This window comes from Peromyscus maniculatus, chromosome 7, assembly GCF_049852395.1.
Source record: "Peromyscus maniculatus bairdii isolate BWxNUB_F1_BW_parent chromosome 7, HU_Pman_BW_mat_3.1, whole genome shotgun sequence".
NCBI classification, from domain to species: domain Eukaryota; kingdom Metazoa; phylum Chordata; class Mammalia; order Rodentia; family Cricetidae; genus Peromyscus; species Peromyscus maniculatus.
In genome coordinates, this window is record NC_134858.1 from 115,742,953 (window position 1) to 115,770,654 (window position 27,702).

Genomic DNA, 27,702 nt, shown 5'->3' on the forward strand with positions numbered 1-27,702 from the left:
CATCCACATGGCTGATATGCTGATGTTGGGTTTACTTTCCTGGATGGAGACAGCAGGGCTGGCTAGAGCAAGAAGGGAAAGGATGTTTGATGTGATAACTCAGGTCTTCATGTGAGTACCGAGACAAGATTCGGTCCGGGAGGAATATGCCATTACGCTTAATCTTCCCAACATGTGGAGCTCTGGGGGGCATGATGGTTCATCCTCACCCAGCAAGTCTAGGTTATAATTATCAGGGAAACACACCATTGCGTGTGTTTCCAGAGAGATTTGACTGAGAAGGGAAGAGTCACCTTAAATGTGGCTGGTCCCACACAACTGCTGAGCACCCTCCCCCTCCCCCCGCCCCCGGCTGATTAAAAAGAAGAGGGCTGAGCACCAGCATCCATTTTTTTTCCTCCTGACTGCAGATGAAGTGTGACCAGCCAGCTCGGGTTTTGGCCACCACATCTTCTCTGTCATGATGGATTGTATCCTCAAACCATAAGCCAAAAGGAACTCTTGCTTGCTTTTGTCAGGAACTTTATCATGGCCAGAAAAGTCGACAATACAAGTGGCATTTCTATCCTCAGTTTACAGAGTGAGAAATAGATGTTCAAAAGTACTAAAGTGTTCACAGTCCTACCACTGCCAGGATCATGGTTGGACTCTGGCTCCCAAGTCCTTCCCATCAGCAAAATGGCTTTGAAGACAGCTGACTGTATCTTCCCAGGACTTCTACCATAGAACTGAGCAAATGGAAGGAGTCAACAAATGCCCGGGAGTCATGTCCACATGGTAGAACATGACAGGATTGGTCTTTTGGTTCTCAAATATCTTTCCATATTTAATGAATAGTAATGGAAAGCATACAGCCCAATTTTGGAGCATTCCATTTTGTTCCAGGGGCAATAGTGTAATATTTTACACTATTGTATTTTATATGTTATCTGTCTCTTTCAAAAATGTAGAATCTTTTTTTACAGATAGTAAATGCTAAAAATCTTTTAATATTATTGAGTGTTCATTTGAAATAAAATATATACCTTTGAAGTGCTACAGAGTATTTTCCAATTAACTTTTCCTGGGGAGACTTGAACAATGTCTACTCACCTCAGATAAAGCACCAATGAGACCAAAGGAATGGTTCTTCCAAATCCAGCGTGGTCAAACAATGAGTTTGTTGGGCTTTATCCACAAGGCCATAGATTACCCTGGAACAGCTGTATCACCCAAGAGATCCTGCAGCATGGATGACAACTTCCCATAGCTGCATAAACGGAGTCTCCTACCCCCAATACCACTTCCAGCTAACCTTTCACTTTCTCTACTATATAAGCCTCAAAACCAGTATGCATCTGGGGCAGAATTACATACAAATGAGAGGGAGATGTAGGCAGGGGTGAGTGTAACCTCTGGTGAGAGTCCAGTGGCCTCCCTAAGTCCTCCTTTTATGAGGGAATGTCAATAGACCAGGTTTTTGTTGAGGGTTTCTTGTAGGCAATCAGACCTGCTCTAAATTAGGATGATAATGGCAGTATTATGCCCAGAAGACAGTGTTTCACAGCACTTACCAGATTTTGTTCAAAATTATAAAGATAATGCAACTCAAATACCAGTTTAATTTCTATTCTTGAGAAAAATTGGAGTTTCCTAAGCAATTCAATTTTGTCCTTCTAAATAACCACACTTCATCTTCTGTTGGATTATAAACAGCATGTAAATCAAATAATGTCTCTGTTTCTGATCCTTCTCTGCATCTGCCCCATCCCCTTGTACCCCTGGAGGAGAATAACCAACAACTAACTGTTCAGAGCAGGATCAGCACCACTTTTACCTCTTGAAGAATCTGACTTGGATGGTGCTTGGGGAAGGTCATAGCTGTGACTTTCAATAGCAAGTTTATTCTGCAAATGAACTTGGATGTTGAACAAAATCTGTCCTGGAACTTCCATGGTGCTACTCGGTGACTCCAGGAAATGGAATGAGAAGTTAAATTCCAGCTGATACTTGTCATCTACCAGTAAAGTAGTTGAGCAGGAGCAGAATTGAAAATAAAAGGTAGTTCTATAATATTTGAGGTTTACTTTCTAAAGTCTTGTTATTATGCCTCCTTTCAACTTTCTAGATTCTGGGGACAGTTGTATAAGGGAGGAACCATGAATTACATACTTTGATCCCAAGATCCTCTGCCAGAGATTTTTACTTCTGTGATTGAATGGAATTGCCAGCTGACCATCAAGATGGATGTTGGTTGCCTGTGTCTTCCAGATGGGGAAACTAAGGCTTTGGGGGTCACTAACTGTCCTAAATCCTAGGCCTAATGATAAAATCTGCTTGGCAGTTCCCTCACTGACAAAACATCTGGGTATAATAACTAAAAGTATGAAAGAAATTTCAGAGAGAGAGTGCCATGCAAAGAGATTACTTTCCAAACCTGTCACCCAGGTTATCTGTAGGCATGCTCAAGCCCTAGACCTTGAGAAATCTCAGCAAAGGTTATGCATTTCAGGGCAGACAGGTCCATGAAAGTATGGCAGACAAATTGCAGGATGTCAAACAAGCAAAACCAAACATGCTGTAGGACATGGAGATAGATGAGAACATAGATATGCTGTAATACACTTACAATTTAAAACAACAGCACAAGACTGCAATAAAACCACAAGACTGCAATAAAACCACAACAAAATCACAAGACTTGCAGACCCTACGCAAGGAGAAATATGGCAATAAAATCTTACCTCATGAAGGCTCAAATGTCAGATTTAACAAAGACTTCAGTAGAGCCATTCAAATAACTAAAAGAAAACACAGGCTAGAGAGATGATTTTGAGGGTAAAGTGCTTGCTGTACAATTGTGAGGATCGCAGCTTGAATCCCCAGAAAGCATATAAAGCTGAACACTATAGTGTGTGTGTGTTTGTGTGTGTGTGTGTGTGTGTGTGTGTGTGTGTGTGTGTGTGTCTATAATCCCAGCGCTCAGCAGAGAGATGCGAGCAGTTGTATTTCACAGAAGCTCACGGGCCTGCTAGCATGGTGTACACAGCACAAATAAGAGAAGCTGTGTCTCAAGTAAGGTGGAAAGCAAGGACCAGCACCTGTGGCTGTCCTCTAAGTCCACATGTGCAGCACGGAACCCATGTCCAACATTCACACACATGAACACACACATACATGAAGATAAAAATATAACATGAAGACATAACACACATACATGAAGATAAAAATATAGCATGAAGACATGATATAACACACATATGTGAAGATTAAAAACATAACATGAAGACATGATATAATACATATATATGAATATTAAAAACATAACATGAAGACATGCTATAACACACATACATAAAGATAAAAATATAACATGAAGATATAGTACAACACACATACATGAAGATAAAAATATAACGAAAGGAAGAGCTGCTGCAGAGGGGAAGAAGTGAGGAAATGATTGCAGACTATCAGCAAGGAGACAGAGCTCATAAAAAGGAACTGGTAGAAAAACAGAAAGTATAATAACCAAAGAGAAAGATTCACCAGAGGGGCGCAACGGTTTTAAACAGGCAGGAAAAGAGAGACAGCAGACTTGAAGACGGGCTGATAGAAGTCACGAGCTCTGAAGAAAAAGCAGAAACAAGAATGTAGGAAAGTGAACACAGAGAATTGTGGGGTACCACTGAGATGGCCACCTATTGCAGAAGGAGGACCAGGAAGAGCACAGAGGTAGAGAGAGAAGGGAGGAAATAGAAAAGAAAAACCAAACTGATGGAGAAGTATCTAGATGCTTTAAAAAAATTGTTTAAAAATGTGAGTCTACACATTGAAGAAGTTCTCTTCAATCTAAACAATGCAGTTATCAAGACATGTACCACAAGACACAATGAACTAAACATGCCAAAAGAAAAAAGACAAAATCATAAAAATATCTAGAAAAAAATCATATGTAACCTGGAACAATGGGGATCAGATATTAAAAATGCTGAGAGGAAAAGGGGGCCAACAACAGATCTTACATTAAGTGAAACTGCTTTTCAAATTGGACTTAAAACAAGGAAGACACAACCAGAGATGCACCGCCTGGATTGTGAGCAGGCCTGCGTACAGGAGATGCTCAAGAAAGCTGGAGCTGCAAACGGGTAGTTCTGCAATGTGACTTGGAGGCATTAAAAATAGATAAGACCAATAAAGAGACGTTAGAAGCTGTCTAATGAGAGTGTAGAGGAGGCTCTGAGAGGAGACAATACCTAGGAGAGGTGAAAGGGGGAGCGAGGGGGTGATGGGACATACGTGAGATGAGAGCAGGAGGAAGGGACCAGCAAGAGCAGGAAGAAGAACCAGAGAGGGCAGAGGGGTGTGGATAGGAACAAAATGTCAGGACATGTATGTATATGTGAAATGCTTCACCTTGTATGCAAAATTTTACAATTTTCAACATGAGCCAGGTGTAGAGACACAAGCTTGTCATCCCAGTTTGTAAGAGGAGGAGGAGGGGCAATCAGAGTTTAAGATCACCACTGGGTACCCGAGCCACAAGAGGCTCTGTCTCAAAAAACGAGCAACCCCACACAAAGCGGGGGGGGGGGGGGAGGGATAGTATCTGTGGTTATTTTCTCCCTTCTGTCTGTTTGGTTACTTAAGAAGAGATTTAATGAAAGCGTGTGTGGTGACACCGTTAGGCCGACAGCAGAAGAGCCATCGAATGTGTGACAACACTGTTACAAAGGAACAAAGGAGCAGTGGAGTCAGAGAACTGCAGCCGATGACCTACGCTAGACCATCCCTGAAATTCACCACAACAGCTGAAAAGCACAAGAGCTGCTTTAAAGGTTAACGCAGGAACTGCACAGTTAAATTCATGATCTTCTTTTATCCTTCAGTAATTTAACACACATAAGGTTCTATAAGAGATGATTATAAAACTGTATGTAGATTGGTAACACGTCCATTCGCTATCTGAATTTGTTCTTATTATCTGCACTGTTATTTAATAGTTACAGTGCAAGAAGAAGGGAAAGAAAATGCAGCCACGTATGGCAAGATTTCTGCATCTCACCAAAGTCAAAGCGACCCACATCTGGAAGAATGATAAGATATGCTAAGCTTAACATCAGCCGTGAAGAAAATAACTAAAAATAGGCGGGAAGGGAGCTGGAGAGACAGCTTAGCAGTTAAGAATGTTCTCTGCTCCTGCAGAAGACTAGAATTCAATTCCCAGCACCCATGTTGGGGAGCTCACAAACACCTGTAACTCCAGTGCCGGGGGATCTGACACCTTTGGCCTTCACAAGCACTCATACACACATACACACACACATACACACACACACACACACACACATACACACACACACACACACACAAAATTAAAAATAAGAAATAGGTTTGATTTTTTTGTTTGTTTGTTTTTTGAGACAGGGTTTCTCTGTGTAGCTTTGTGCCTTTCCTGGAACTCACTCGGTAGCCCAGGCTGGCCTCGAACTCATAGAGATCCGAGATCCGCCTGGCTCTGTCTCCCGAGTGCTGGGATTAAAGGCATGTGCCACCACTGCCTGGCAAGAAATAGTTTTCTTTTTTTAAATGGGGAAGATTATTATAGAAACTCAAGGTTACAACAGAAAGTTTCTCACCATGGTTTGTGGTAGTTGAAATGTAATTGGCCACCATAAGCTCATAGGGAGGGGCACTATTAGGAGGTGTGGCTTTGTTGCAATAGGTATGGCCTTGTTGGAGGACGTGTGTCCTTGTGGGGGAAAGCTTTGAGGTCTCCTATGCTCAAGATATGCCCAGTGTCTCAGTTCATTCCCTTTTGCCTGCAGGATCAAAATGTAGCTCCTCCACTCTCAGCTCCTTCTCCAGCACCGTGTCTGCCTGCACACTGCCATGTCCTGCCATGATGATAATGGACTGAACTTCTGAAACTGTAAGCCAGTCCCAATTAAATGTTTTCCTTTACAACAATTGCTGTGATTGTAGTGTCTCTTCATAGCAATAGAAACCCTAACTAACACAGTGGTTGTCACTGTATGCACAGGATCAAGCCAGATAAAATTCTAGCACCTGGGGGTGGGGAAGGGGGCTCACAAAGTCCCACCTTAAGCTAAGGACTATTGGCAATTGACAGCTACTAGGTGAGAGAGAGTTAGTTTTCTTCTGGGATGAAGCCTCTAGTAGGTTGCCGTGCTCCAAGGAATGCCCTGCACCTGTGCACACACTCAGTACTAGGTAGACTAGTTGGTTTTTGGGGGAGGTCGAAGTGGTCAGGAAGGGTATGAGAGGAAGTGGATATGAGTGGATTTTATGAGAACAGATTATATACATATATAAAATTCTCACATTCCAAAAGAAAATATTCACTCAGTGAAAAACAGTAATAAAATAGAAAAGAGAAGTGAGATACACAGAGAGCAAAGGCAAATAGAAACCTAAGTCTACCCCTGATCACAGTAAACTGCCCTAGATTAAACAGTGGAATCCGAGGTCGAGGGCCTGCGTATAAAGACATGGTCCAACTGTTATGTTGTCTACAGGAGACAAAATCTAGACATAAGCACACAAGTCACAAAGGGGAAGTGTGGGGAGGGGGTAGATACAGACCAACCATGCACCTGGCAACAGCTGAAACCGCACTAATGTCAGACAAAAAGACACCAAACAAACAAACAATGGCTAGATGTGGTGATAAACACCCTCAGTCCCAGCACCGGAGAGGCTGAGGCAGGAGGATTGCCCTGAGATTGACATCAGCTTGGCCTATGCAGTGCCTTCCAGGCCAGCCTGGATTATAGAGTGAGAACTGTTCCCAGATAGGAGGGGGCACTGGACAGATGGCTCAGCAGTTCAGGGCACTGTGTACTCTTCCAGAAGACCTTAATTCTATTCCCAGCATCCACATGGCAGCTCACAACTGTCTATAACTCCAATTCCAGGGGACCCAACACCCTCTTCTGGCTTCTGCAGATACTGCACCCATGTGGTACACAGATATACACACAGGCAAAAGAGCCATACACATTACAGGGGGTGGGGGAGGGAGAGAATGAAGAAAGAAAGCAGGAGGGAGGGAAATGGGGCATGAGGAGAGAGAAGAAGGGAAGGACAGAATACAGAAGAACACCATCAACTTACCAGCAGGTGAAGTAGATGGTCAAGAGCCTCCTGAAACCACTGGATCTGGGCTTGGTTTGTTGGTTGAAGGGGGCTGGGGCTGGTGATCTAGCTTAGGTTATTGGCGGACCCTGAGGAGAAGATTGGTGTGGGAGTGGCTTGTTGCAGAACCATGTCTAGGAGGAACCAGACAGTGAGTGAAGAACAGACAGGCAATTCTGGTGGTATTCTATTATCTGTAGTTTTGGAGTTTATACACTTGGTTTGTTACCTAAAACTCATTGCCTAGTTCAAGCCCAGAAAGACACAGGCCTGTGTTTTCATCTCACTTTGGTGGTTTCTGCTCTCTGGCATCCATACATTATTGATAGGCATTATTCGTAGACTAGTTTTAAAAGCACATGAAAACTGAGCCAATGATGCGACAGTTCACCCGACACCCTCCGGTTTCCCCTGCAGTTAATCTTGCATGATGAGGGAGCCGTCTGTTTCACATCCCTCTTGATCTCTCTCCAGGAGACACAGGGTCCTGTCGAGGGGGTTAGCGTTTGTGGTTGGTGCACCCGCTAAACTTACGCTGGCCTTCATTCCTGTCTTCCTCCCTGGTCCTAACTCCTGAACAAAATAGCAATGCTTACAAAAACTAGTTGAGGAGAAGGCATGTCGTACTAAGGAAATTCGATGTCAGTCTAATAAGTGTGGTTGTATTATTTTGGGATTTGGAAAATAATCATAGTCCCTGATAAGTTTTGAGGTCTAGAAGGCAGGAAGCATCCAGTCTGGAAGCGCCTCCTCCTGCCCTGTGTCTGGCAAACATGTAACTAGTATCCAGTAAGATTTGGTCATCATTTTCAAATCTCTATTCCACAGTACAAGTTATATTTAGATCTCAAGTCTTCCTGATTCTATCTTGGAAATACCTTGATTCTAAATTCATTTCATCAATAAAAATATTTTAGTTTAAGCCTTTGTTCTGATATCGGCTAATGTCAATGGCTTAGTCACCAACTGTACTATTATTTTGTAGTCAGGAATCCACATCAGAGTTGGCTGGATGATGCTTCCTCCCTACTTGGTCATACATTTGTTTTCAGGTGATCTGGTCTGAGAAAATCCAAAAATGGCTTCTCTCTTCTGCCTTGAAGACACATATGACTCTGCCCTGCAGTGTGCTTGGATTTCTCATGTAGCAACTAAAGGATCCAAGAGGTGAAGTCAGAAGTTGCCATCCTCTCAACGGCTGGCCCTGGGTCTTGATACTCTGACAAGTCAGCTGCTGTCTCCATTTGGCTCTGCTACCTGCCTCTCCCCTGACACAGTGCTGCAGACACCCCACCACAGCCCCCAAACTCCTGTGAAGTCATCTTCCCATGAAGATTATTTTTACCCCACACTTAACATCCTCCACGGCCCAGCTGTTGTCTTTGTGATTCTATGTGAGATGTACCGAGTTTTCGCAGTCTGGCATGGATCTGGATTCCAGATGTTGCTGGCCAGTCCTCTCTCTACAAGAACCTGCACTGTCCCAGCAGAACACAGCGTAAAGACTCTTCCCACTCACCCCCTTCTCTCTGTTGTAGTGATTAATTTCGTACTTCAACAATGTAACTACTGACAACATTCATATTTTCAGATCATGTTGGCAAGTATCACAATTTCTGAATGGAGGGCGCATTCTTCAGGCGCTTGTACAATAACTTATGCCTTTACTAGTGTGCTGGAAGATATGCACACGTGCAGCCACACACAGTTGTTTTGCCTCTGTGGACAAGGTGTGCCTCATATGCTCTTAAATGTGTTTCCTACTTTTCATTGTTCATTTTGTAGCTAAGACAGAGGAGACTGTTGGAAATACAGACTATCGCAGTTCTTCCAGGCTCCTACATTTAATTAGTGTAGGGGGCACGCCCACGTGTGCTTGTTGACATGGAAGTAAGAGGACTACTGTCTGTCTTTCCATGATGTCCCAGGGATCAAACTCTAGTCATCAGGCTTGGTGGCAAGTGTCTTTATCCACTGATCCTCCTTACAACTGACCAAAATATCTTTCTCATCATTCTGAAGGCTGGGAGTCTAAGGTGAAGGGGCTGGCGGTGTCTGCCCTGAACCTGCTTACTGTTTTGTATGTCAGGAGGGATAGACAAGCTCTCCTGGGTCTACTGTACAAGGGCACTAATCCCATTCCCGGGGCTCTAGCCTCGTGACCTGGTCACCTCTGAAAGGCCCCACCTCCTGGTACTATCACAGGAGGGATTGGGTTTCAACATAACAGTTTGGAGAAGGGGACACAGAATCTGACATCACAGCAGTTTGCTTAGAGTGAAGGCCCCTTCCCCCCTCCCCAGAACAATCTCTGTTTCTGTCTAACCTTATGAAGTCCAAGTTCCCTTTAATTCTCCAGAGTACTCTGGTTTGGATTGTAACATGTACTGTTACCCTAATATCAACAGCACAGGTATTTTATTTATTTATCTTCTTTGAGAAATTTGTATTATATAATACCAGCATGGACAATTGCAGTGACTTTCAAATTTTTGACTAAACTATTTGGAGAAAAATACATCTTGATCATGATCATCATCACCATACTCTCTCACACACAAGCACAGATACACATATACATGTACATATACACACATATACATATACACACATTCATATATACATATACTCTTACACATATATACATAAATGCATACACAAATATACATATACACATATATAAATATACATATGCACACACATATGTAAACATACATACATACATGTACACATACACACATATATACATATACAGTCAGAAGGTAGAAAAACAGTTTCACCATCAAAAACCTGTGATTTATATAAAAAAATTTAAGTGTTACATAAGTTAATGAGCCTTATACACACACACACACACACACACACACACACACACACACACAGTCTCAGGAAATAACAGCTGGATATTTTAAGTGTAATATACCGTATGTTTTAACTTAAAACCCTCATTAAATTGCACAACGGGAGTTTCCTTGAGGGTGGAACCTCACCTATAGAAGGCTTCTGAGTGTAACAGGTAAGCCCATACGGAAAGCACTCACTGGAAAGGCAAGTGTCCGCAAAGCGGAGTGCTGAAGAGAAGGTGTTACAGCAGGGCCCACTCCCAGGGCTGCCAAGGGAAGAGTTCTTCTGGTTCAGCTGCGGAGGCTCACAGGCTGCTACAGCTGCGACCCAATATGGCCAGGCCAAATCCCCTGCTGTCAGGAGAGCTGGGAGTCACCCACGTGGGCTGATTTTTCAGACATGCAAAATTCAAGAGCTAGAGTCATAGAGCTTTGCACCAACATTTCAGCAGAAAAAGAAAAGGTAGGTATGACCAGGTAAAGTGTAGCAAGGTCGGAGTCCCTTAGGGGACGTTGTGTGAAGTGGTGTAGGTGAAGCCTAAGATTTAGTGGAACTCTGGGATGTTCTAGAGGCCAGGAACTGGCGTCAGGGAGTCGGCCTGAGAAAGGCAAGGTGTGCTACAAATGGTGGGGCTGCAGGGCAGGGCTGTGCATGCCTACTGGGCCTCTGGGGATGCCGAGGTAAGCCCCCAGGGCTGGACAAGAGCTGCAGGGTCTGGGGTTCTCCCTCCAGACTCCAGTGTCGCTTGGATGAGTCTTTCCTTGACGCACCTCCATTCCTTTGGAAATGGAAATGTACATAACATGCTATATGGTGGAAATGCACAGCGTGATTTTCTTTATTTTACAAGAGTCCACAGCTAAATTGCCTAAGTCTCAGAAGACATTCTGGACTTTTGAACAGTGTTAGGACTGCAAGAATGTGGGGACTCATAAGTTGGGCTGGATGCATTTTGCATTATGAGATGGCCATGGGGTTTGTATTCTAAATGCCCCCTATAGGTTCACATGTTTAAACACTTGGGCCTCTGCTCCTGGCTCTGTTTGGGGAGGTTGTTGAACCTCTGAGGCAAGAGGTGTAGATAAAGAAGGTGGGTCATGGGGTGGGCCTTTGAGGGTAATAACACTGCTTACTTCCACCTCAAGCTTCCTTTGCTTTCTCATCAGCCATGACAGGAACAAGCTACAAGCTCCTCCCACCGTGGACTGGGTGATGACACTGTGCTGTTTTCCCATGATAGACCGTGGAGAATGTGGCTGTCTAGCTACTCTCTGCCTTGCTCACTGGTTCCTGTGCAGCCAGCTTTCCCGTATAGTCCAGGCTCACCCTAACAGGGACGGTGCTGCTCACAGTGGCCTGGGTCTCCAACATCAATCAGCTATCAAGACAACTCCTCATAGATGTGGCCACAGTCAGCCTGATTTGTGCTGTCCCTTGCTGAGAGGCCTTCAGATGACTCTAAACTTCACCAGAGTGACAGTTGACACTATGTAATTCATCTTCGCTAAAACACATCTTCTCACCTCCTTCCTGTGGCAGAGGGTAATTGAGTTGATACAGTTAAGGAGCCTACTCAATATTTCAAAGGCATGTACTTCTTCCCTTCTGCACCTGGACCAACAGAAGCTCGGAGAAGGCCACAGGTTTTTAATACTGCAAAAGTAGTTTTCTATCCCGTGACCTCTAACATTTGGCCAGTGTTTATTTCTATTGACACAATGTAACATCTATGTTCAGATAACAGTCATGTTTTATCAGCTTCCAGTCAACACCACCAGAACAGAACCTGTAACTTCTAAAAAAAAAAAAAAAACTACAGAACGTCACAAAAAAAGAAAAAAGAAAAAAACCCACTTGTTACTTTGGGGAAAGGGACAGTGAGGATGTCAAGTACATAACAGAAATGACAGACAAGGCTTCCACTTCTGTTTCTATGCCCAAACTAGTAATTTTCACACACAGCCCTGTCCATTAGCCAAAGAACATCTTTTCACTCTTAACCTTGGAAATAAAATAATGAATAAGAGCATGGTGTTCCAAGCAGAGCTGTAATTGCTTTGTTTTAGGTGTGAAAGGAGAATGTAAATGAGTAGCCTCCCTACCCTTTCCATATGATGTCTGCATATGCGTGTGCTAGTTAGCTGTTTATTCACCAGGTGCCCCGACTAAGCAAGAATGAAGAAAGATGGCACCCAGCTAACAGGGTCCTGATGCCCTGTAATCCACAAAGACCACAGAAGCAACAAAGTCAAGCTCTGTACCCCTAGGCTGCTAGAAAGCAGCCTCACTGCACCTCCTGGTTTTCTTCCAGTTGGTGGGACTCTCCCTGGTGGGCAGCTCCTCTGCATTGCCATCTGTGGACCCAAGGATATCACCACAGTGCTGAAAGAGCTATCATCTCATGGTGATAGCTCATTATCTCATCACCTCCCTTTGTGGTGAGCCCCAACCATATAATTATTTCTGTTGCTACTTCAGAACTCTAATTTTGCTACTGTTATAAATTGTAATGTAAATGTTTTCCCATGGTCTTAGGCAATCCCTGTGAAAGATCATTCAATCCCTAAAGGGGTCTCAACCTACAGGTTTATAACCACTGTCTTGAACCCTACACTAGGAGATAAATGTCTCTGTTTTGTGGAGTTGGCATCCTAGGATTGTGTGAGACCTCAAAGATCGAGCTAGAGAAATGGTTCAGTCTGTAAAGTTTTTTCTTGCAAGCCTGAGGACCTGAGTTGGAGCTCGCATAAAAAAGCAAGGTGGCGAGCTTTTGGGGTCTCAGTGCTGTTGATGTGGAGATAGGTGAATCACTGGGGATCACTGGCTAACCAGAGGAACAAGATCTGAGGCTGAGCTTTGACCTCCCCCCTCCTCCCGCCACCCCCCCACCCCCCCGACTCTCCCACCCCTGCTCTCTCAGGTCATCTTGCTTTCTCACACTTTACATTGAGGTTTTTGGACTCTGCCTTGTTTGCTTCTTTTATCCTGAAGAGTTAGTTTTTATTCCTTGTGGATTGCTCCTGTGAATGCATTTCCTTCCCCTGAGTAACTGGAACTCCTTTGCCCATAACTTCTTGTGTAAAGGCAATCAATTAATGAGTAAGCCATTTGCTCAACAAATTTTGTGTGTGTGTACTTGGTGACCATGACAAAGGCCAAGGAGATACTCACCTTCAAATCACAAAATCAAACCATTGTTCCCTGTTGACCATTCTCTTCTGCCTTTGGCATCCAAGATTCTCAGGGCCTGCCTCTATTTCCAGACTTGTTGCAACTTTTTCCCAACTGGATTCTTCAGGAATTATGGGTAACCGAGTCTGTCATAAATAGTGCATGGCTAGCTGAGTTAGAACCAGTACTAGAATCCAGGCCTGTGTATAATGGAAGACAGGAAACAGCTGAAGGTTGATGTTTCTCTTCATTCAGAGGAAGCCCAGATGGGCCTATACACAATCCATGCTTCCAAATCCAAGTGTTTTTCTTCAGGACATTGTGCTGACCCTGGTTAGCCAGAAGACATTCAGAAGGAATTCACTCCCTTACCTGCCCCAGGGAAATGGACAAATGCCGTGTTTGAACCGCTTACCCCAGAGAGTACTCACGCTGGAAGTGTCATTTAAGGTAGTGTTTGAAAAGGCCCTTCTGTCTGTGTTGTGACAGACTTGCCTGGTCTGCCGAGCATATGAGGTTGCGAATGCTGTTTCTTTTGATTCAGGGTTTGAATTCTCTATAGAATGAAAGGGTTTCTGGCACATAGTTGGCAATCCCTATCTAGATTTTCTCTATAGCGTAGGTTTCTTTAGCTGAGCATTTAACTCAATAGGCATCAGGCTCCAGGGAAAATACTCGTGGCTAACATGAGCAGAAATAAACACACTTCTAATCAGTTTAACTGTTGACAAAAGCATGTGGCTTTCTTGCTTGGGGCCAAAGTTTTAAGTGGACTCTGATTTCTTGCAGGAACACCCCCTCATTGATGGGTGAAAATGGGGTAATTACATGTCCAATTACCAGATTTGCATTGGCAAATGGGGCCTTTGTGGGGTAAAATCTCCAGAGTTTGGGACCAGATGAAACTTAGGGATTTTCTGTTTTGTTTTGTTTTGTTTTGTTTTGAACCAGTCCTTCCAACAATATCCTGGGTATGATAACGTTCCCATCTTGGGCTCATCTGAAGCCAGACTGAAGACTTCTGGTTCTGATGAACCAGTGAGGTAGGACCTAGAGTACAATCTGCAGCTTTTTCTTCCTTCCTTTCTACTCAAAACAAAAAGAAGAAGCATTTCACACCGTCCCTTTCTTTTTTCCACCAGCTTAGCAGAATCAATATCCCTGCCAGTGCCTTGTGAAGATTTCAGCATATATAACTATTAAGTTGAAAGACCACTAAACAACTTTGTTCGTTCCTCCTCCAGGTCTTGGGTAAAATCTGAGACAAGTTCCAGAACTCTCAAAAAGCAGGGAGCCATTCTCTGGCCACTTAGAGTCATAAAATCTTTCTCCTAGTGACTAAGATATCCTGGCTGGGATGTCCAGCTAAAGTGGAGTGGATACACTCTTTAGACACAGCTACTAACCCCTCCTGGTATGCACACTGCCGTTCTAGGAGAAGCCTAAGAAGCAAGAGGTATCTAATGCTGTGGGAAAAGAGAACAGAACTTTGGGAGAGAGCAGCGGGGAGGAAGGAGGACCGAGAGGTGGGAGAACAGGCACAAAGCACCGTCAAGTTCCATATGCATGAAAACATCCTAAGGAAGCCTAATATTCTGTATGCTGAATTTACAACAAAATTTGAAATAAATTTTAATTGAAAATGCAATTGATTTTTTTTAAGTGCTGGGCTGCTGAGATGGTTAAACAGTAGCTTAGTAGGTAGATGCCCTTCCTGCACAACTGGATCACCTAAGGTGGCTGCCCAGACCCCACAGTGGGAGGAAAGCATGGTTACCCTCTGTCCTCCATACACACCCACAGAAACTGAACATCACAGAGGATCCCCTTTACTATTGGTAATTTGTCATTAATTCTAAACAGTGTTCAACACAAACCCTGATGGCAGGCAGGGCTACAGCCAGAGTCCAATTCACAGTTGCTAGCCTCAGGAAGCACACAGCTGAGTGATGATTATGAGAACGGACTGAAGGAAATCCAGTCTCCAAAAGAGACCTCTTAGCAGGGCCTTCCAACAGCATTTGGAGTGGCTTTTCTACCCACCAATGCCTTGTTTTAATAGTGCAAAGGACTCCATGCTGGGGCGGAGGCAGGCATCATTTTATACTGTAGTTTAAATCATTGCTTCTCCATGTCTTCTGCACCTGGAAATTCCTGTATGCAGCCACATCATGAACAAATTGATTGGAGAGCTTCCCTGTGCATTAAGCTTAATTAGTGGGTGTGGGGGTAAGGCCAGGTGATGCTGCTGTGGTTGGTCCACGGAACACATTTTGAGTAGCAAGAGTTATCATGTTGAATGTGTGTGTGTGTGTGTGTGTGTGTGTGTGTGTGTGTGTGTGTGTGTGTGTGTGTTCATGAGTGCCTCTGTGCATGTACACAATCCTTCCGTGGCTGTTATCATTCCCTCTAAGGCGGATTGTGTGTGGAGGCCAAAGGTCGACCTCAGATTTCTTGTTCAATCACTCTCTGCATTCATTTTTGAGACAAGGTCTCTCACTTTCACCTGTAACTTCAATTCACCTAGGCTAACTGGCTAGTGAGCCCCAGGGATCCACCTGTCTCTGCCTCCTCAGTGCTGGGATTTCATGAGTTCTGGGATCCAACTCAGGTCCTGGGGCAACCTCTTGACTGACCAACCACCTCCTCACCCACATGGAGTCATCTGCCCACCGCATTCCCTCTGAAATCAAAGCTTGCCTCCTCTCTGGATTTTGAATGCACGGTGGCATACTCACCCTGGGGTGATTTTCCTCTTGTATGTGGAGGATGCCTCATGAACCACATGCATCACGACCCTCGCCTGCTGACTCACGAGCTTCTCAACCCTACTTAGGCCAGCTCTCTCAACTGCTCTCTGGGCTGTTAGCTCAGGTTTCTGCTCAGACGTGCTTGTGCTTCGGGCTGTGAGGGGCTTCACTGATAATGGCATCCAAGGGCATTCAATTAGCACATTTCAGGTTTCTCTGGTCATAGACGCCTCATGATTCTCCACTAATGCAGTTGGATCTTTTTCTTTTTCAAAATCATTAGGCATCCCTTCCATGATACTTTTCACTTTCCAACCCATCGTAGAGAAGGAGTCTATTTTAATACTTTGCTAGCACATCTGCCTGTGAGGATAATTCAAGGAGAAACCAGGTGCTAACATTTTTTTAAAGAAGTTCGTTTTTTCTGAATCCTACTAAGACATTGATCCTTTCTCCTGTCATTACTTGAATCTGAGCAGGAAGCTTTGGATTAATAAATAGGTGTGAGGAAGACTGTGTCTGGCGGCAGAAACTGAGTCTGGGAAGATGGAAGGGGCTAGTGGGGAGGGGCCATTGTCTGTGGGAAGAAATTTCAGGTAGTGAATTCTGCATTAGACCTAAATCCTGATGCCTCAGGAAGGAGGTGCAAAGCAGGGAAGGTAAGACCTGGAGACACCTGTGATGTGAGCCAGGCAAGGACGCCATGCTTCAGGGTTCTTAATCCCTAATGGGCACAGGGATACGCTGGAGGAATCTTGTTTAAAATGCAAAGCTGGAGCTGGGGATGTGGCTCAGATGTTAGCATGCTGTCGAATGCGCAGGGCCCCAGGTTTGATCTTTAGCATTGTATAAACTGGGCACAGTGCTGCACAGCTGCTGTCCCAGAGCTTGGAGGTAAAAGCAAGAGGATCAGAGTTGAAGTTCAAGGGCACCTTCAGCTGTACAGCCAGCTCAAGGCCAGCCTGGAGGTTAACTGACTGACCTTTTGAGACTGACAAAAGAAGAAAAGAAAGTTTCCAGGTTCTATTATTATAAAGAACTTATTTATTTATTTTAATGTATATATGTATCAATTATTGAAACAACTTATAGATAGCAATTTTGACTTTTTGGTGTACAGTACTATGAATTTTGTTCCTTTGGCTGTTTTTTAGTGAGTTTTAGGCCAGAAAGATGACTCAGGGGCTAAGGGCACATGTGGCCAAGCCTGATAACCTGAGTTGATCTCTGAGACCAACAGGGTAGAAGGAATGAACTGACTCCCACGGCTGTTCTCTAACTACACATGTGCCATGGCACATACACACATCAAACACGTAATCTATCAAATCAATCAATAAAATGTAATTTTTAAGTTTTGGGGTTTTTGTCTTGTTTTTTTTTCATTTGTTTGGTTTTTTGGTTTGTTTTTTTTTTTTTTGACAGGGGAGGTGGGGGGGCTGGCAATTGTGGTGCACACCTTTAATCCCAGCACTTGGAAGGCAAAAGTAGGCCGATCTCTGAGTTCAAGTCTATAGCTCGAGTTCCAGGACAGGTTCCAAAAGCTATACAGAGAAAACCTGTCTCAAAAAAAAAAAAGTTTTATTTTTCAGAGAAATTGCAGGTTCAAGATGAAATGGAGCGGTAAGTAATTCCATGCTGCCCGCGCTGCCCAGGCTGCCCACATTGGTGTCTCAGAACAGCACCTGTCACACCCCAGGAGCCTGTTTTTCTGAATCATAAACACAAGAGTCCACTTTTCTCAGGTTGCATGTTCATGTATAATGGTGTGTATACATCATATTCACATTCTATCACAAAGAATAACTTCTTTCCTGAGAATCCTGTGTGCTCTGCCTCTCTGTCTCTACCCCTAACTACCACTGTCACCGGCTAATCCTGTCACTATCAACCTAAGTTCTTCATGGCTTGATAACTCGTGTCCTCTCTACTGAGTAATGTTCCATTGTATGGATGGACCAGAGCCTTTGTCCTCCTGGAGAACATCTTATTGGCTTCCGGGTTTTAATGCTGTGATAACTATCTGTGTTCAGGTTTTACGTGGACAAAAATGTTCAAGTTGCTTAGGTAAAACAACAGTGATCAGATTACTGACTCATACAGTCAGTACATGTCTATGTTGATAAGAAATTGCCAAAATATCTTCCAATGTGCCTGCACTGCTTCCCAGTGCCATCACCAGTGAGCGAGAGCCTCTTTTGTCTGCACGCGTGCGTGCCAGTGCTGGGTGTGGTGGTCAGTGTTTAGAATGTCACTGTTCTAGCTGATATCTATGACCTCTCATTAAGCAGATATACAACTGCTGAATGACACACAGTGCTGAATGTTTGATTCTTACACTTAATTATCATGTGTATTTCTTCACCAACAAGACAAAGAGCAGTTCCACTGTGCCATCTTGAGTGGCCCTCAACTAGTTAATAAGCAACAGGAATAGATATGCAAATGTTATTCCTTCTTAGCTCTCAGATGGTGTAAGTATAGGCTTGGGCTTCCACACACTGTCACCCAGGGCCTCTCTGTGGGGTCACAGGTCCAATTGTGGTGGTGACTGAGCCACAGAATGTCACTTTCACAATACCCCTCCCTCTCACTTTGTTGTGCCCTTCCCCCCCCCAAAAAAAACCCGCTAATACTTGAACCCTTGTCTGCTCTGAAGAACCCAAACTGGAGCAGTTCAGGTGTAACAAGAACTTGGGACACAAGGGCAGGATCTGGCCATGCAGAAAGAGGAGGAAAATATTCTACTTTTGGGCCAGAGGAGTCTTGAGCAGAGGACAGGCTGAGAAGATGGAGAAAAGAGGTAAGAGTTCACCATGCACATCCCTCCCACCCCCGCTGTGAGTTCCACATTAGAAGCGAGAGGAGGAGAAAGGTGCTCAGATGTGGGCTAGGAGATGGCTCCATCGGTCAAGTACTTGCCCTGCAAACAGGGGGACCTGAGTTAGGTCCCCAGAACCCATGTTAAAAGCCAGACATGACAGTATGCCATTGTAATGCTGGCACTTGGACGGGGGACAGAAACAGAAGGATCCCTGGGCTCACTGGCCAGCTAGCCTGGCCTTCTTAAGTTCCAGATCAGTGAGAGACTCTGTATCAATCAATAAATAAATGGGTAGATAGATAGATAGATAGATAGATAGATAGATAGATAGATAGATAGACAAATAAATAAATAAATGGTGAGCCATACCTGAGTAATGACAGCTGACATTATCCTCTAGCCCCCATACATACACCTGCACACATACATATACTTACACACAAGCATACACATACAAACAAACAAGAAAAAAGGTACTCAGATGGTACTAGGAGTTCCCCCAAAACACTCTTAGAGAAGAGACCTGTGTCCACCTTGTCACCCTGTCCTCATGGAGTAAGATGGGAGTCTATCCTTGGCAGAAGAGAACCTGGGGGTGGTGAGGGAGACCATGGAGTGGGCTTGCTCTCCTGCTCTGCATCTGGCATGGAGGGGTGCGTATGTAGACCCTCCTACTCTTTCTATTTATAGACAAACAATTCAGAGACAGAGGTGGCCTGGCACTTGCCGTGGGTTAGAATCTCCAATGTGTGAGAGCCTCATAAACATGCTCAATAGGCCAGAGCCACAGTTTTTAACAGCAAGCCAGCAGGAGGCTCCACCTGGCCAGGTTGGCCCTGATTGCTCTTCAGTTCCTGCTCTGACCTTGCCAGCCAAGGCAGAGGGACCTACAAGAACACAAGAAGCTCCAGAGTCTCCATTGGCACTAAGCACAGGGATTCCCCAAAGAGTGGAACTTAAACCTTCTATGCATCTGAGAGACCCTGCACATCCAGAGCTTGTAGCAACTAGAAGACCATAAAGGATGTAGGCATCAAACCAACTTGATCAGCTATAAATAAAGGCAAATTGCAGGGGGTGAGGTGGGTAATCTGGTGAACAGCATACTTATTACCCAAGGGGCTGGAGAGATGGCTCAGCAGTTAAGAGCACTGGCTGCTCTCCCAGAGAACCCAGGTTCAGGGTCTTCCGGCACCCATGTCAGGCATCTGACAACCACCTGTAAATATAGCTCCAGGGATCCAACAATCTCTTCTGGCCTCCTCAGGGATGCAGGCAGATACATACACAATTTTTTTTAATTAAGGGTAACAATTGTGATTACTTTGGATTAGACTTAGTCAGTAAAATGCTTGCACCTGAGTTCAGATCTTCAGCACCCACATAAAAAGGCAGGTTCAGTACCCTGTACCTGTAACCCCAGGACTAGGAAGACAGAGACAAGATCCCCAGAACTTGTTGGTCAAAACAGTATATTCCTTGAGAGATTATCTCAAAAAGTTAGGTGGGGAATCACTGAGGAGGACAACTCAATACCAACCTCTTGCCTCTTACCTGTACATAAGCACTCGTGCACACACGTGAACACATATGAACACACACACACACACACACACACACACACACACACACACACACACACACCATAGGCAGTGGCTATAAAGTATCAACCAGGAACCTGATCTATGGTAAGAGCTCAGAGATTGATGGCTGTTGTCATGGAGGTGACACCTGATGGTCCCAGTGGCTTTTGCTGTGACCAGGAAGTGGTAGCTGATATTGGGGGAGCTGTAGAAACCCCAAATCTTAGCTCTGTTGTTATTCTTTCAAACACCCTCAGATTTGGAGCAGCTGAAGGTTCAGGATCCTGAAGGATGGTCTTGCGGTTGCTTGGAGCCATGGCTTGGCTCTGGGGTGCTGCTTGATGAGAATTGTCAGGCCAATCTGTTCCAGGTCAAGCAGACTGACTGGACCAGCCAATGTTGAAAACTGTATGTCAGAGCTAACCTGTATTGAGATCTTGTTAGAATTCACTTGTAGGGAAGAGTTCACATTCAGCGTAACTAAGCCTAAACCTCAGCCAAGACTGAACTCAGAGATCATTTGCATGCTGTTTCTTCTCTTGGTTTTAAACACAACACCTACAAGAACCATAAAACAGAACAACAAAGACCACACTATGCAGCCAAGCGGTTTCTTGCTGCCTTCCTGCTATTAAAGGCGGATTAAAAAGGCATCGTTTTCTTTGACATCTGTAGTATCTAGTCACTGGTGTCCATTAAATTGGAGTGGAGCACAAGAATACTGAAGTGAGAGCAGGGGAGGGCTTGAGGAGAGATTTGCATACACATTTCCATTAGGGTTAAAGACATTTAAATCCACATTACCCTCGACAGGCAGAATAATGAATGCACCATTATGGACGAGGCTTAGCGTGTGTTGCCACTGCCTTTGGCGGGTTCAAGTCTTGCTCTGGGTGTAATATTTAGTGACTCATTTTTCCTCATGCATAGGATAATAGGCTTTAACTTTCTAAGCTTTCCTGCCAGCCCTCCCCCTGCTGAGCCATTATATTGAACTTGTAAGCAGGAAGCTCTGTCCAGCTCGCCCAGATTACCACAGCAATAGACCCGCTGAGGGGCTGGTGTCAGGGTAAGTGTTAGAGAGAGAGCTGCCCCATCTTGGCATGCTGTTCTCATCTTATTAAATACAGCTTTGTGAAAGCAGGGAGCCTGCCTCTCCGTCACACTGGCTCAAGCCTGGTCCAACTGCTCCTGTCAGACAATATGAAAATAGGAACTACCACAGCTAACGGCAGGTGCTGCTTCCCAGATGAAAAGTCAAAGTCAGAGGGGCTCTTGTCACGAGGGTGACTTCATGAGCCGGTGTGAGCATGTTTTATTTCACTCTTCCAGACACTTCCCTGGGTCCAAGAAAGCCCAGCACTTTGGGGAAATGAAACACATTCCCTTTTAGCAGTGGCCATCTTCTAGGGCATACCAATTTAAGGACAGCTATCTACCTTCTGGCTTCAAGTTCCTGTTGTGTTTTTAAAATATAATATTTTTACTAATTCTTTGAGAATTAATTGATAAAGGCACACAGTGCATTTTGAACATAATCGCTTCCCTCCATCCCCTAACTCCTCCTAGATCTGCCTTCCACTCTCCCACCCCTCCCAAATTCGTATCTTTTTTCTTTCTTTTTTAAAATAACTCAAGTCCAATTTTTGTTGCTCAGAAGTCACGGGCCAGTCAGTGGATCTTTCTTAAATCCCGGAGTTAACAGTTACCTGCAGCTCTCGAGACATAATCTTAATCTCTTCATCTTAGCGTGGCAAGGTGGAGGCAAGGATGTAGACAGATGCAAATACCAATATGAAAGGATCACAGTCATGGTTTGGGTTGAGAGTCTCTGTCTCCATGCCAAACACCTGCCTTCATGCATGTTTTGGTTACACATTGCTGCAGAATAAACCACATTGGGCAGCTGAGAACGTCGGCCATTGTTCATGGTTTGAAGGGACTCTGCAGGGAGTCAAGGGTGAACCCTGGTTTTCCCAGTAGATGGAGCTGTCTGGGGAGGCTTCTGAACAGGGTCCTTCCTTGGGAGACAAGGAGCATCAGAGGAGGGCCTTACTTGTTTGGACTTGACTCCTTGGCTTCCTGGTTGGCACCATACAGCAAGCAGCTACCTCAGTCTCTCACCACCACAGAACCACCTGCCACCATGCCTTCCCCACAATGATGGACTGTAGCCCCTCAAAGCCTGAGGCAAAACAGAGCTTCCTTAAGTAGCTTCTGTCTGAAACACAAAAGAAAAAAATGACCAGCGCTGCCAATTCCCCTCTGTGAGCTGGCAGCTGAGTGATACTGAAAGAGCCTGGTTCCCCGAACCTCAGCAAAGACTGGTCTCTCATGCAGGGTCAGTTCTGCAGCTGTGATCAGGTTGTGGATGAGGCAGGGACACCCACAATTCTCTTGAAAGTCTCACTGGGGCTGCTGAGATGGCTCTCAGAGTACAAGTGCTTGCTACCCAACCCTCATGAGCAGAGTGAGTTCAAAACCCACAGTGGAAACAGAGAGCCAGCTCCTGAGAGTTGACCTCTGACCTTTACACACTGCAGCATGATGTATGAGTGCACACACCAAACACACCCATCATACACACATGCATTATACATATCCCACATACACACAAACACACACACACCATACACAGATATCATATATACATCACACACACACACACACACATCATAGGCACACACACACATGCCATACACACAAACATACCATAAGATTAAAAATTCAAAAATCCTACTAGCACCTTGGTAAGGATGGATGGAACCCTAGCTGAAGCAGAAGGCTGTCGGGCCTATCTCTCTCCATCTCTCCCTCTCCCTCTTCTCCCACTATGATGGCGTTGTGAGGTATCCCTAGTCAGATAACTGGACACCTGACTTTGTGACTCGAGGCTGATGGTCTCAGAAGCTTAGGCCTTGGTACTCAAGAAACTGAGGAACCAAACAGGAGGAGGGGATCCTGAAGGTCACGAGGAACCAGGAGCAGGAATATCCTTCAGTCTAAGTATCCATTGTCAGTGATATTGAGGAATCGGTCCTGAACCATGGTGTGTGCGCCCTAGAACCCATGAAGGTCCCTGTTGCTAAAACTCCTTCTCTGGGGAAAATGTAAACAGCATCTACCCTTCCTACTAAAGTCCCAACGACAAACTGAAGTGCAATTCCACCACAGTTCACTCTGGGGAAGCAATGAAACCACTCTCACAGAGCTTAGCTGAGGGGTTAGCTGCAGGAGAGGGTGGGTCTTTATCCCCTGGGAGACGCCATCCCATAGCTGCACGGGGGAACTCCTTCCCCTGGTCTTCTACCAGCTGTGTGCTCTACCAGCCCCTCCCTGAAGCCGTGTGCAGTTGGGGCAGCGTTACAGCAATGTCAGGGAGTGGCTGGACACCGAGGTGAGGTCTCATGGCCCTCCCTGCCCCCCTGTGAAGGGGTGTAAGCAATCAGCAAGCCCAGCTGGGATCATCTGTTGCAAGTGGGCACAGCACAGCAGATCTCCCCCAGATGGTGGTTGTTTGGCTTGAAGGATAGTCCCGTATAACACTCATTGATAGGTAGTGATCCACCTTACTCCACAAACAGCCTCATGCATGTGTACCCCTGTACTGTCTCCCCTGTTACTGGAAGGCAGGTGAGTGCTTGCTGGATTGCCCATTCAACTCTGGTCCAGGAGGAAAGGGTTCTCCTGTTGCATTGGTGACTGATGGAGTGTGGAGCCTCATGTCTCCTCAGCGCTTCATAGCCCTACCCCTGCCTTCCCAGCCTTTCTCCCTCCCTCCCTGTCCTTCTTTCCCTCCCTCCTCCACATTGTCCTTTTCATCCTCTCCCTTCCTTCTTTCTTTCCATCTTCCTTTCCCTCCCTCCCATCCCCTTTCTCCCCCATTCTCTTCGTTCTTTTCTGCACCTCCCCTCCATCCTCCTTTCCTCCCTCTTCTCTTCCTCCCTCCCCCTGCCCCCGCTTTCCTCCTTCAGCATTCAGTGTTTTCAGTAGATGGTGATGAACCAGCCTGCCTGCAATTTAGGCTTGAAAGTGAACTTATAGTAAAAACAAACTAGGTTCATTCCTGTTTAGGATTAATTAAATCTCTGTTTCCCAAGGATTGGACTATGCCCCACCTGGAACCGTAACTACAGATGGTTCTGTACTGTCTGTCCCAGGAATGGCAATCATGTCTTTGTTTCAGAAGGCTGTTATGACCAACTTGTTACGCTTATGTTCTGCCTCTGTAACCCCACCTATTTGCCCACCAAATCCCCATTTGGAAATCCCTACTCCTGATCTATGAAAACCTCATCTTCCTCACATCCAGGGCTGACCTCTTGAGTCCCGCCTTAGGGGAAGGCAGCCTGTGTACATGAATTTTGAAAAAAAGCTTGCTTTAATTAATTTGTCCATCATGCCTGGGCTTGGTGGTCTTTCTCCTTAAATTTTTGGGATTAACAATGGGTGCAAATATGTAAATAAACATCCCTTTCCCCTTTCTGAGATCCTCTTTCAAATTTAGAAAGACTACAAATTTAGGGAAAAAATTAAGTGGAAAAAAAGATGAATAATTAAGTCTGAATTATTCATCTTGTGTTTAGGACTTTTAGACAAGTCTTCAAAATGGCCAAATTATGAAAAACCTTTAAAATATTTCATGGAAATATGGCCTAACTCCCTGTCAACCGCTCTTTGAGTGTGTGATTTTTAACATTGTGAAAGCAAGAGAGCCAAGGAACTCTCCCTGATGTACTACAAATGCAGCCTGGTTGGATCTTAACATTTTGCTGTAGCAGGAATCTTTAAAGTTCATATTAATAAAATCAAACCTGAGGCCAGTTATTGGGGTGAATGCTGGAAGATCAGAGAGACAGAACAGGCCACAGCTACCTCATCTCGCCAGTTCCTCAGCTGGTCATTTCCTCAGAGTGGAGGCCTCTGAGTCCTCATCCAGAATGAATCTCAGCTGAACTGCTGCTAGGAGCCTGAAAGCTTAACCAGCCAAATGCTTCTAGTTTCTGGTCCTCATGCCTTATATATCTTTCTGCTTTCTACCATCACTCCCTGGGATTAAAGGCCCGCCTTCTGGAATTAAAGGCGTGAGTCACCATGCTTGGCTGTATCCTTGAACAGATGGATTTCTGCCTCTGGAATGCTAGGATTAAAGGCGTGTGCTACCACTGCCTATCCTCTATGTTTAATATTGTGGCTGTTCTGTCTCTGACCCCAGATAAGTTTATTAGGGTGTACAATATTTTGAGGAACACAACAGCACCACATTTTGCCATGATTGCTTTTCAATTTTGTTTTGCCTTCTGTGTGGGCAGGGCTGGGGACAGGCACTCCAGCGTCTTTATGTAAGGGTGTTAATACAGTGAAACCCTGCAGACTCTCTCCACCTTCCTTCATTCCCTTCCTTCTTCCAGGGACAAGTTACCCTCAACTTGGAGTCTATAATAGCTGTGCAATGTTTTTAGGCTTATTGTGTTCATGTAGCAAATACCACTCAGAGTATTTCTCCATGCCTTCCCACTTTGTCAAATGCTCAGATCCCATGTGTCCTTCCCAAATTCCAAAGAGAGGTGTCTCTTCTGAGCTTCCTGTCTTGACCCATGTGACTTTCCATCACTGATATTAGCGCTGTGAATGCTGGAATAGTCACTGGCTTACTGAAGAAAATGCAGTTTACTATTTGTAACTTTTTTTCTGTAGCAAGATATATATGAAGATAAATGATAGATAGATAGATAGATAGATAGATAGATAGATAGATAGATAGATAGATAATAGATAAGATATACTTCTGGGAATCCAGTTCTCTTCTACCAAGCAATACATGAAAGAGGTTCATAAAAAATGTAAAATTCCACATGGATTTTTTTGTTTCAGAAATGATTTTCATTTTTAAAAAAGTCATTGAGATGATCAGTATTAACTACAATTGAATTCATTACTTTTATTTTTAATGAATAGATACCTTTAAATTCAGTTTTAATTTCTAATGTAATAAATAAATACTAATAAACAAAACCCCTTTAAGAATCCTCACTGGCTATTAAGAATGATAAAGCTGGTGAGATGGTCAATGGATAAAGGCCAGTTCAACCCTGGAGACCTGCTTGGTTGAAGGAAAAAACTGACTCCCATGAGTTGTCCTCTGACCTTCACACGACACCCACACACACACATGCAAAAAATAAATGAATGAATTAATAAATGTAATTTTTAATTAAAGAAAATAAAAGATTCTTGAAATCAAAAGTTGGGGAATCTTTGTACATTTGTACATGAGGAGATTTTGGCCATGTGTCCAGAGGAAGTTTCCTCTTCTCTTGGAGAAACACTTTAAGTACAGATTTTAGTTCAGGAGTAGATGCATTTAACTTTTTAAAGAAGTGCACCATGGTTTTCCAAAGTGGTTAAATGATTCAGCATCCCTTTCACCTATGAGAGATCTACACACCCACACTCATAACAAGTTGTGGTTTTTGTTTACATTTCTAATTTTTTGTTATTTTAATGTGTGTGTGTGTGTGTGTGTGTGTGTGTGTGTGTGTGTGTGTGTGTGTGTAAAAGTGTGCAGTGCATGCAGATTGTAAGTGGTACATGCTAAGGCCAGAAGGATGTCCTGAAGCTGGAGTCAAAGGCAGCTCTGAGCAGCCCCACGAGGGTGCCAGGAACTGAACTCGAGCCCTCTGAGAGATCGGTACACTTTTTACTGCTCAGCCCTCTCTCAGCCCTCTGTTCAGTTTTTGCAACTTTTACAGGGCTGCTGGGGTAGGAGTGGGGGTGGGTGAGGCCATGGTCTGCACGTGAAGGTCAAGGACAACTTGCAGGAACCGGTTTTCTCCTTCCATTATGTGGGTCTCTGGGATTGAATTTAGGCTTGGTGGCAGCACCCCTCTGCCCAGCCATCTCACCAGCCCCCACATTGTCTTCCTAGACATTCTAGTGGCTGTCGTTTGAGCTGGAAATCTTGTCTGGGCTCAGTGCTGGCCTGTGGTTTTTGTTGCTGTTGTTTGTGTGTTTGTTTTAGTGTATAAAATCCCTCAGTGAAAGAGCCATAGATGATCAAGTGTGGTCCTTTGTGCCTGCCCAGATTGTCATCCGACTGACTAATAATGAAGATAAAGGACTGAACAGGAGGTGTCATCATGAGAAGCACATACTAAAATCATAGTCTCATCTTGTCAGACCACAGGGCTCATTCCCTTGACTGAGCTGTTGTTGAGTGGGTTCATATACAGCAAGTATGCTCTTCAGGAAACAGTGTACAGTGGTTAGCAGAAGGCTCGGTTATGGGGGAATGGAGTCCAGGAAATCTGAGCTTCAATTCCACAAACTTTGTCCTTGGCAGTATGCTAACAATAAAATCTACGTTTCAGAGTGGATCCCAGAAATGAAAAGGGTT